Source organism: Salvelinus alpinus, chromosome 1, assembly GCF_045679555.1.
Source record: "Salvelinus alpinus chromosome 1, SLU_Salpinus.1, whole genome shotgun sequence".
NCBI classification, from domain to species: Eukaryota; Metazoa; Chordata; class Actinopteri; order Salmoniformes; family Salmonidae; genus Salvelinus; species Salvelinus alpinus.
This window is the reverse complement of record NC_092086.1, coordinates 112,405,979-112,418,370: the sequence shown is the minus strand read 5'-3', so window position 1 is coordinate 112,418,370 and position 12,392 is coordinate 112,405,979. Positions and strand designations below refer to the sequence as shown.

The 12,392-nt window shown below is 42.1% G+C and overlaps 1 long non-coding RNA gene across 1 annotated transcript in view; it reads left to right on the top strand.

Moving 5' to 3' along the window:
- Positions 1–8,147, top strand: part of LOC139539141 (uncharacterized) — a 239,420-nt gene extending 231,273 nt beyond the window's left edge. Inside the window, exons 2-3 of the long non-coding RNA XR_011667875.1 lie at positions 4,978–7,334; positions 7,454–8,147. This is a non-coding gene — a long non-coding RNA (uncharacterized lncRNA). The remainder of the gene's footprint in view (positions 1–4,977; positions 7,335–7,453) is intronic.
- Positions 8,148–12,392: the final 4,245 nt, after the last annotated feature.

The window sequence follows — 12,392 nt, the reverse complement described above, 5'->3', positions numbered from 1 at the left end:
TCCTCATGGCCTCCCTTAGGTCTGGGTCTCTATGCTGCGAGGTGCCGAACTGTCCCTTTAATTCCTGGGGCAGATCAACCTCGGTAGAGGGATGTGGAGGTTGTTCCCCATCCCCCTCAGGGGTGACCGATGAGAATCCCTTCCAGGTTCCCTCCTCGGAAGGAGCTTCAAATATATCCCTTAGCGCCTGGTTGCTCCTTCCTTCCTGTGTTGTGTATAACCCTTCACAGGTGTCTTCATCGGTGGTTTCCTGGAATATCTGTCGTAAACGTTGGGTCGCTATTTCTTCCTCTGCTGCAGAGGACGAGGACGCAGCTACGTCTCCTTGTAGGACTACTACCTCGGGCTTGGGTTTTCTCTTCTTTCCTGTCCCCCTTCTTCCCGTGCATAACGTCATCTGCCGAAGCTCCTTATATAGGGGACAGTCTCTCCCGATCAATAATGGTACCTTCAGCTGGGGCACTTTCCCTGCCCTGACTGTACACCTTCCTTTTGGAGTGAGAATAGGCAGATTCACAGTGGGGTAATAGTGGGTGTCTCCATGGATACAGGATACAGCTACTTTATCTGGTAGCAGTGTTGCGGAGGTCACCAGCCGCTCCTCTACTAACGTAACCATACTTCCTGAGTCGAGAATGGCTACCACATCTTGTCCTTCGACTCGAACTGGAATCTCTGGGGCTGGGGCTATTTCTGCTAACCAACAGCGTTGATCCTGCCCCCTCAAACCGAGATGTGTGGGGGTGGGCAGTGATGACTCTGTGACCATGGGCTCGTCCTTGCTAGGACATTGTGGGGCATAATGGTCGGGAGACTGACATTTATAACACCGACCCTGCTGTGTGGGGGATGACTTCTCCCACCTCCGGAGGGGGTTTGGACATTTCGGTGGCGGACGCGCCGGGGTGTGTCGTGGTACGGGATTGGAAGAATCCTTCCGTTCCTCCTTGTCACTTTTTAACAACTCCCCTGTAGACCGATATGTTTCCATCGCCTGGGCTATGTCGTCGGCTGACAACGGGTTGGCTTGCCCCACAACCCTTTTTAAGTCACTGGGTAATTCCCTCAATATCTTGTCCACTACGAGAGTCTCTATCACCTGTCCTACTCCCTTTTCAGGTTCTAGCCACTGTTTCGTCAGTCGTATTAATGCAAAGATCTGGGCACGGACGGGTTGGTCAGCTGTATAGGTCCATTGATGGAACTTTACGGCCCTATCTCTGGCAGTCAGCTGGTACCGGGATAGGATCTCGTTTTTTAGTCGCCCATAGTCCGCAGCTTCGCGGGCATCCAAGTCAAAATAGGCTTCCTGAGCCACCCCGGTCAAAAGAGGGGCTAATGCGCTCGCCCATTCTGTGGGCGGCCACTCTTCCAAGGTGGCCGTCCTTTCGAAGGTCATGAGGAAGGCCTCAATATCATCCTCCTTGGAGAGACGAGGTAAGATGGCGTGAGCAGCCGCTCTTGGCTTAACTCTAGGTTCTTCTCGCCGGCTCAGCTGTTGTTGCAGGAGTTCTATGGTTGTATGCTGTGCCGTGATCAATTGTTGTAGTAGGGCGTTATCCATCGTTCTTGAAATGGTTGAAGAATTGGACTCCTTACCCCCCTATTCCTCCACCAACAACTAAGAAACTTGTGCAATCACAAGTGAGAAGAGGCCTAGGTAAGTAAAAAACTGATGGCAGGAATATCAGGTAGAATTGCATCAGACCTCAGAGTGAGTTATAACAAAGTCTGTAGGAGATGGATCCTATGCAGTCAGAGTGAGTTATAACAAAGTCTGTAGGAGATGGATCCTATGCAGTCAATGTGAGTTATAACAAAGTCTGTAGGAGATGGATCCTATGCAGTCAATGAATAGTTGTCTTTTTATAATTTCATGGTATTGGTACACTAAACCTCCACATTCCTCATTCCTTCCCTCCCCCTAGCGTTGTGTGAACCTCGAGACCATGCAGGAGCTCCAGAAACCTCCCTCAGCTCAGCAACCTTGTGAGAAACCCAGGTAACGACCCACATACATACAAACCGCTTTACACCAAGTACATTACAATGACAGAATTTGAAAGAAACAGTTTCATTTAGTTTTTGCACGACATAATTCTTTGCCCCTCATAGTAACAGTTATATTTATCTGTCGAAATACATCTTAAGATTGACAGTAAAGGCCCTGATGGACCAAGACCTTTCAATGTAAATAGTCTGGGTAACCATTTGATGAGCTGTTCAGGAGTCTTATGGCTTTGGGGGGTAGAAGCTGTTAAGGAGCCTTTTGGACCTAGACTTGACGTTCCAGTACTGCTTGCCGTGCGGTAGCAGAGAGAACAGTCAATGACTTTTTTGGGCCTTCCTCTGACACCGTCTAATATATAAGTCCTGGATAGCAGGAAGCTTTGCCCTAGTGAGGTACTTTGTTATGAAGTATATGACCGTGATGTTATATTGCAGTTTGTCTTCTTTTTAGAAGAACGTTAATTGTCAACTAGAAGGTCATTTTCCACGAAGATAAATTGTGGGACAGTGATTTTGTCTTTTTGCTTTATCCAAACCCCTCCGAGACACACACGCAGAGAGTTTGGAGCAACACGGTCAGATGTCTGGGATTTGAACTAGCAACCCACCTCTCTAACCTTCTAGGCTACCTGCGACCCCTTGGTGGTTTGGTTTGTTGTATACTGTTGTGATGTCATCTTGCAGTTTGACTCTCTATGTAGTGTTGAGAAGGGCTTCTATGACGGTGTCTTCTACACCTGCATTGCTTGCTGTTTGGGGTTTTAGGCTGGGTTTCTGTACAGCACTTTGAGATATTAGCTGATGTACGAAGGGCTATATAAATAAATTTGATTTGATTCCTGGCAAAAGACGATGATGTCATCTTTCGTCAAATATTTGTCCATACAAAAACCAATCAGGTAATTATTCTCTCCGTTTCTAGAACATATCTTTTAAATGTTTAATTGTTAAGCTCCTGAGTGGCGCAGCGGTCTAAGGCACTGCATCACAGTGCTAGAGGTGTCACTACAGACCCTGGTTCGATCCCTGGCTGTAGCACAACCTGCCGTGATCGGGAGTCCTATTGGGCGGCGCACAATTGGTCCAGCATCATCCGGGTTAGGGGAGGATTTGGTCAGGGTAGGCCGTCCTTGTAAATAAGAATTTGTTCTTAAACTGACTTGCCTAGTTAAATAAAGGTTAAATAAATGTCACCTAGTTTACAACTTGTTTCTTTTAAATTAATCTCTGCACTTCACTGTGATCTTCATGTTGTAGACGCCAGGCAAGGGAGTGTGTGGCACGTCAGAGTGGACAGCGGCCAAAGAGACGTCAGGCAAATCATCAGTCAAAGTAGATGAGGAGGGCTTTGAGATAACAGTTAGCCGACATGGCGTGCTCCTCAAGGCCCTCAACATGTACAGAAACCAGATATATGCCGAAGCAACGTACTTGCAGAAGGAGCTGTCTTCTGCTGGCACGGTGGTCTATTTCTGCTGTGATGTTGCGTGCAAATACTGGCCATATTTGCAGAAAGTTGTGCAGACGTGCCCAGAGTTGGAGGAGCTTCTAAAAATGCACCCCTCTCTTCTCCGCTATGCAGAAAGGATATTGTAATGCTTTTTAAAAATAAATACAATGAATACATTCTAAAAATATATATAATTCATTATGGCATTATAACTCAAATGGGGAGGCCGCAATCAGCCTGGTTCCGGCAATACAACCGGAGAGGAAGTCCAGCAGGTGACTAGATGTATATCCAGAGCTGCTGTCATGACAAGGTACATGTCCAAGGCTGTGCATTATGATAACATAACTAACGCTCAAGAAGGTTGAGGATTGGAACGTAATTCCCTTAATAATGTTGACCTATTAAGTGGTCCTTAATATTTGAGCTCCAACACACTTCAGTTAATAAGATAAACCCAATTACTCCTCTCCTGGACTGTCACCTTGCCACGGTGGAGAGGCTTGCAACCAAGCCGGCCAGGTCAAAGGGTAGGAGGCAGACAAAGCAGTCCATGGTCCTCCATGTTGGGCGTGGGGCTAACTACCCTACCCTGAAAAAAAAACAGAAACATTGACAAATGGAAACCAAGTGAATTGGCCCAAAGCAGGACATTTTCTTGGACACACGTTAGTGCTGAAGGGAGAAGCTGACGGTGAAGGACATTTACTTTTTGGGCTTAACTGATGATGTTATGTTAATGATTTTTTTTATTTTTTTTATTTTTATCTTACACATGACTGTAATTGCAGTCTTTATGTTGATTGGTTAGACACACAGCAGAAAGTTATTAGTGTCACGTATACGCAGGGAGTCAGGAAGCAGGTGCAGAAGGTCAGTTTAATAATGAAAAATGCAGATTAACAAACCTTGAGCAGCGTATAGAAAGTGAACGAACACAAACCAATACTACCTGATGACTGAGGCTACTGAGGGCTAAATAAAGGGAAGGGAATCAAAGTGATGATTGAAGTCCAGGTGTGTCCGTAATGATTGGGAGCAGGTGTGTGTAATAATGGTTGCCAAGGACGGTGGTAGCAGACCTGCGACGGCAAGCGCTGAAGAGGGGGAGCGGGAGTAAGTGTGACAAATAGCTGACTGAATATGTTTTTCCCAACAGTACTGACAGACATTATCACACTACTGGCAATGGGCTGGAATCAGAGGAAGCTTTCCAACATGTATTACATGTTGGCAAAGAGATATGTGAAGGCATTTTTGGGGGAGGGGGGCTTTCATAATATATATATTTTTTTTTAAACCTGTATCTGCTTTATCATTCTTCTTTATCTATTTCTACATGTTTGATCGTCTGTCTGCAATCCTGGCTCAGCTTTTTGATTATTTTTACTAGTCATCTTGATGTAGGAAACCATCAAGATGACTGTATACATTAAAGTCAATCTTTTAGTGTGATTCACTGGAAAATGTTTAACCTTCACCTATGTTATTCCTTTAATTGAATTGTATTTTTTCAGAATGTCAAAAGACTGAAGGAGGAGACCAGCCTCCTTGAAGAAAAGCGGCACAGCTGGACATCAACGACGCTGTGCTTCAGGAGTGGGTTGCTGAGGTCCAGGAGTGGCCTGAAGGTATGTTAGGTTCTGGAAGGGTTGCTGAGGTCCAGCAGTGGCCTGAAGGTATGTTAGGTTCAGGAGTGGGTTGCTGAGGTCCAGGAGTGGCCTGAAGGTATGTTAGGTTCAGGAGTGGGTTGCTGAGGTCCAGCAGTGGCCTGAAGGTATGTTAGGTTCAGCAGTGGCCTGAAGGTATGTTAGGTTCTGAACAAATAGAGCAAAAACTCCAAACGGACAATCAGAAAAAGCTAAAAATAAGTTTATTCAACCCACAAGCATATATTTATGTATTCCGACTAGGCAGAGTCACCGCCTTGCATGTCTAAGATAAACAATCCTCCTCTGTTGTTAGGCAGAAACACAGTATGTTCCTCTCACTGGTATTGTCATGGCCTGCCTAAGTCTAGGAACTTCATGGGCCTGGATGTGTGTGTATGGGATAGGTCTGTAGTCAGATGGTTTTCGGGGTGGGCCCCTATGACCCCCCCCCTCCCAGCAGTGTCTTCTCTCCTCATTGACTAATCCTGAGTTGATTTCCACATCCCTCGTTGTCTTAGTTCCACAGCAACTGACCTGCCTTATCAGGAACTGAAACCAAACTGCTACTTTTTTCCTTCCTTAATAAGACACATGAATATTAAGCAATAACATGTTCCAACAGAATGTTAACTTTCTTCACTTCCCCTTGTCTCACTCAGTAACATTCCACGCACAAAGTTCCTACACACCCTTTACTGACCCCTAACATATATATTTCTTATACGTGTCAATTAATCAATAGGTTCCAATAGGATGACAGGAATAAGTATATTTCAAGCCAGAATCCAACAGGTAGGGAAACATTCACTTTCCTGTCTCAACTTCATAATTGCATTGATGTCAGTGGAGTCATGTTTATAACTTGCCCTATGTTTGACAGCCACACTTCAGGCTAATCAGACAGGGTAGATGTGGGCATCTCCAGAAGAAGACTGAGGGTCTTTGCCTCAGTGTAGGAGGAAACACTACCTCTATCGTTTGACAGGTAAGGCCCCAACAACAATCTCAAACACCTTATTAATGTCACGATCGTCTATAGGTGAAAGAGAGGACCAAGGCGCAGCGTGATATGAATACATCTTCTTTAATGAAGACAAACAAACAAAAGTGAAGCTAAACAAACTACGTGCACACATGCAACATAGACATAGACAATTACCCACAACCAACCTAATGCCTATGGCTGCCTTAAATATGGCTCCCAATCAGAGACAACAATAGACAGCTGTCTCTGATTGAGAACCAAACCAGGCAACCATAGACTTTCCTAAACACCTACACTGAACACAACCCCATACACTCTACAAAACCCCCTATACAATACAACCACCCAAGACGAGACAAAACACACAAACATCCCCCATGTCACACCCTGACCTAACTAAAATAATACAGAAAACAAAGATAACTAAGGCCAGGGCGTGACAATTAATCAAGCAGTAAAACTGATTTGTGAAAGGAAAATGCACGAGTCAAACACACCAGATCATGTTTATGATCAAATGTAGGCATGACCTATGTTATTAATTGACCTAATGTAAAACATTAGATTAAACTGAGAAATGACGTGACCAATAAACAGCAGAGTATCTTGTGAGCCACAATTCTGCATGCCTTGTATAATGTTATCACTGAATAATGTTATCACTGAATGACAACAAATTTAGAAAGGACTTGATTGATTTGTACTCTCTTTGTTTGTGCCTCTATAGTAGCTCTAACTTATAGTCATGTAATATATCTGAATCTACAGTCCGTCTATTCGCCCATTTTTATTCAGACGGCAACGAGAGGAGGCATCAGATTTAGAAAAATTGTTGAGGACGAGGAAGCCTTGACAGCTGCCGTTGTTCAATTTCACGAGCAGCAGGCAGAGTTCAGGCTCCCCCCACTGTGGATGAGCTGCTCAATACTGACAACTTTGTGTCCATAGGAGAGACTTGGCACCAGTAAGTATATGATTGCAGAAGGTATCTATTGTGAATTTTTACCTTCAGTGTAGGCTGCAATCATTGCTGTTCTGTTATATACCTCTGAGTTTACATCTCACTGGCAACAGCCAGCTTACCATCAAAAAAGGCGATCTTAAACAGACTGACGTTGGCGAACAGATTGCAGGAGGAAGAGAGGATCCTGGTGCAGGAGGTGAAGAGGCACTGGGGGGAGCCTACAAAGAGCAACGTGAACTCTAGAGGCACTGTCCCTACAGCTGCAACATCAGAGTAAGTTGAGGTTTATTCTATTTTTGGACTGAACATTTTGTCTTGCTTTACAAATACCCTCTACACTATTTTGTGTAGTGGAATTGTAAATAATTTACTGCTTTACATATGACTTTTAGGCATTGCAGTGGAGTTGTCAGAGGGAGAAAGGAATGGCCTTCTCTGCCACCTGAAGAGAAGATTGAGTGAACTGACACAAGACCAAGTCAACAGCAGGAACACCTACCGCAAGCTGATTCTGGGAGGAGGGGTTATTTTTGATGACTCTGATGAAGATGAGAACTCAGATGAAGATAGAAGTCCTATTGCTGAGAGCTCAGATGACGACTGCTATTACTTTCTGAAATCATACAACACCCCTGTCTCTTTCTCTCGCTCTCTTCCGCAGGAGAGGGAGAAGACCGCCACCACCTCCCTCAGGAACAGCCTGGTCTCCCGACGTTGACCCCTGACCCCTCACCTTCTGAACACATCCAGGGAATGGTAATTTGCCTGATGACATACTAGTGGAAAAGGAATGTCTCATTTCAGCGCATTTGTTGCCATATTTCCACTCCTCACCGCCTCTCCTCCGTTTCTTCCGGTCCTAGACTATGGCGACATCATTAGCAACTCAGAATGTTGGTTGAGGACCTCTTTACTGAGGAATGTAGGTGTTGTAGTTGTAGGTTTTTTGTATTTTCATAGAGTATTTTTCTATGCTGCCGCGATTGTGGTTATTGTGTTATTGTGATTTGCAACAGAGTCCTTGGCCTCAATGGGACTGCTAATATAAATAAAGTTCTTATTAAATAAATGCGTTAAGCACTAACAGCTCTGTGTGTGTTTCAATCGATTACATAGTATGAATTAATTGTTTGTATATGTAATAGTGTTGGTGCAGCACGCTATAAGCCATTACTGCCCCTTGCGACACTGTAAGTACAACATCACCTTTCTGAAAGGTCACTTGCCAAATCTAACAGCAGCCTATCACTCGCTTTTTATGTTGGACTTTAAATCAGTTAACAGTGTATCTAGGAAAATCTGATATTGATTGGAATGTACTGTTGCTCAACCCATATAATTCAGCAGTGCATTGTTACCCCTACACCATCATTTGAAATGGTAGGACATAGGGACTCTCTCCATGTGTCCTACTGAAGCATACTGGCTGACGAAGGACACAAACCTTAGTATGATATTTACAGCAGCATATGATTTAATAGTTCTTTTACCAAAATTAATTTATGTCAATTGATATATTCATGGTATAAAAAAATATAGAATTTTACAGTATACAGTTCACAAACTATAGCCTACTAAGATATGCACCTGGCACAATGCTGATTGATATCTATTAGTTGTGAGCAGTGGATTGGTCTGAACATGATTATTCTCATTAAATCACAAGAAAATCAATCAAAATTGAATATTGCATTTTGAAAAGCAACTACTATACCGAATATGTAGGCAAATTCTGACATCAGTGGACCTGCGTGAGGGGTATCATGAACAATTAGAGCGTTTTGAAGGGGCTGATACAGTGTTGCGCAGGGCTCCTGTTACCGTTTGTTACAGGGAACAACATATTATATAGCTTATATTGCCGACGGACCTTCAAATAAGGCTAGGCAATATAGGGCTATATGATAAAAGCGCATCTTCATAGAGGAGTTTATTATAGGCGTATAATTGGCTAGGTGCAGCTATAGATTCAATTAGATATAGTCCTACGTGTATATCATAGTTTATATGTTGTATATATAGCCTGCCATGCTATTATGTTTATTATGTGCATTCGTTCTGTAGGCTACTACTGTATCATATTGACATGCTGCTTGGGTTCTGTATGCTACTACTGTATCATATTGAGATGCTGCTTGGGTTCTGTAGACTACTACTGTATCATATTGACATGCTGCTTGGGTTCTGTAGGCTACTACTGTATCAAATTGACATGCTGCTTGGGTTCTGTAGGATACTACAGTATCATATTGACATGCTGCTTGGGTTCTGTAGACTACTACTGTATCATATTGACATGCTGCTTGGGTTCTGTAGGCTACTACTGTATCATATTGACATGCTGCTTGGGTTCTGTAGACTACTACTGTATCATATTGACATGCTGCTTGGGTTCTGTAGACTACTACTGTATCATATTGACATGCTGCTTGGGTTCTGTAGGCTACTGTATCATGTATCATTGTTTTGAGACAGGTGTGTTTATCTGCCCTGGGTTCTGTGGGCTACTTAAAAGAGGGATGTATTGTCTGAAGGTGAAAGCCAAATCGTGGCCCAGCTGCTCTGTTTGGATCGGCAGAGAGAATTCAGTACATAATTATCTTATCAGAAATATGCAAATGTAGAAAGAGGTGCGGTTATGTCCATTATGCGAATAATGGGTATAGGGGTTACGTGGCCATATAACGGGTTTAGAATGTTTAAATAGTATATTTACGAGGTTCCCAATGCTCCAATATCAATATAAAACAGTTGTTATAAACATTTATATACATACACTTGTTTCTGCCTTGAAGCTCTATACACCCTTAGAAAACCTTCTATTTTGACAAGCCATGTCTCTTCATGGAATCCAAAATTATATATATTTTTTGTTTTTTTTTGTAGCTGAGACTTGTGGCTTGGCACAAAATATACTTGGGATGAATCAGACGTTTTACGATCCCATACCGCTTGTGGCCATTGGGTGGTCAGTAGCGCCCTCCAAAGGTAAAATTTTTCCAAACTTTAATGATTTGTAAGTCAAGAACAGATGAACATATTCGAACATTATTTGACAATGGATCCTAATTAAACCATGAGGCTCCCACATTTCAAGCTTAAATATTACGGACTGAAAAACACATTTTTAAAAGTGCAACACTTTAAACAGTGCTTCTACAACTGCATTGCTTGCTGTTTGGGGTTTTAGGCTGGGTTTCTGTACAGCACTTTGTGACATCAGCTGATGTAAGAAGGGCTATATAAATACATTTGATTTGATTGATTGAGTTGGCATGTGCTGATGCAGCACAGCGTAATTTAGGCTCTATTGATCATAACCTGTAAAACGTACAATTTATTTCCTCTAATTTTAATAATAAGACAAGCAATTGCGAGCTTTACTAGCAAACATCCCTGTTGCCAAAAATACGGTACATGTTCAGCAGGGCTCAACGTTACAGAACGGTCACGTAGAAATGCTTTGTGTAGAGGCAATGGTGTCAGCGGTACAATCAAACTATAACACTTCATAATTAACCAGGAACATACCAATTTAAGTATGATTTTTTTTGCCAACTAATGAATGTATCCTCTGTACATATTGTAGCAGTTTATTGACCTGAGAATTGTTCATGTTACGGGACAAAATCTTAATATCTTAATTTAACTCTGGAGATCCCTTTGGTCTCCACAGAATTGGGGAAATCTGGCTAGTTTTCTTTGCCCCTTATGTGTGGAACAATAAACAGTATTCCTTGCAGTTCGATATTCTGGTGCCTTTCAGGCATTTAACATTATTGATTGGAGACTTTTATAATACAGAATGCGATTGCTTTTCTTAAATATGTTTAATGTTGTGTATTTATTCTCCGTTATGCAGAAAGGATCATGTAATTCAAAGCATTCAAAATGTAATGAGTACTTTTGGGTGTCAGGGAAAATGTATGGAGTAAAAAGTACATCATTTTCTTTGGGAATGTAGTGAAGTAACAGTTGTTAAAAATATAAATAGTAAAGTAAAGATACCCAAATAAACTACTTAAGTAGTACTTTAAAGTATTTTTACTTAAGTACTTTACACCACTGCACACACACTAGACTCAATGTAAATAAATGTTAATAACTAGTTTATTTTATGTATGCTCCATTTTCTTTGAGGATTGTGTGAAATACAGTACATTCACAGATAAAGCAACGTCTTTGGTGTATTGGATATTTCTCTGATTAAAATGAGTGACCAAAAGGAAGTCGGCAGACCTGCAACCCTCTGGGAGTGTGTGCAGGTTTGGTCATCTAGAGCTGAAACAGGGCCCCAACAGCCCTCACATATTTACAGGGTTCCCAGGAGTGGCAGGCAAATATGTTAATTGTCCTGCAAAAATATTTTTTATGTACCAAGGCCATTCCCTGGCTACCCATCCACATTGCTCCAGCCAAACGGGGACGTTTCTTCCCCACAATTAATTTATGTAGCGATTGATAGAGCAGAGGTATTCAATTCAGGGTGAGTCTTCAGGCAACCAAGGCCAATGAATGGAGAGAGGGATGACCTGGAGGGAATTCCAGACCTCAGCTTTTTGTGAAGCAGAAAAGCAGAGATGGGTGGCCGACGAGGAAAACTAAAACAACACGCACACACACAATATGTAACTAAATTGTAATTGTTTATTTTATGTATGCTTTTATGATTGGAGATATCTAGGCCTACAACGCTAGAGTGAAAATAAACATTAATAAACTGACAATTCTATAATGAATACATATTAGAATAATAATCCATAATAGTGACCAATAGTTATTGTATTGTGATTGTTTAGAGTTTTAATTAGTCAAGAAGTAGTGCCCAGGGGTTGGGATTGAACCGTGTCTCAAAAGCAGCAGAAAAGGTCAAATAAGGTTACAAACATTTCCATTATGGCTATACACGTCTGGCTCGCGCAAGGAGCTGGACAAAAGCAACACTTAAGTGTGTATTTTGATGTGATATGAGAGTAGAGGGCTTTATGTTTCTAGGACCATATTGCAATTGAGAATTGATTCCCTTACCTACATGTACAAATTACCTCGACTAACCTGTAACCCTGCACATTGACTCGGTACCGGTACCCCCAGTATATAGCCTCGTTATTGTTATTTTCTACTTTAGTTTATTTAGTAAAGATTTTCTTAACTATTTCTTGAACTGCATTGTTGGTTAAGGGCTTGTAAGTAATGTTAGCAATTTATGTTATTATTCAATAAAACAAAATCCAAAGCAAATCAGGGGGAGAAAAATAGGTTTATCTGAGATGGACAAATCAAGATGTTATGCTGGGAGGTAGATGTTCAGTCTCCCCTGTCCTCAGCTTT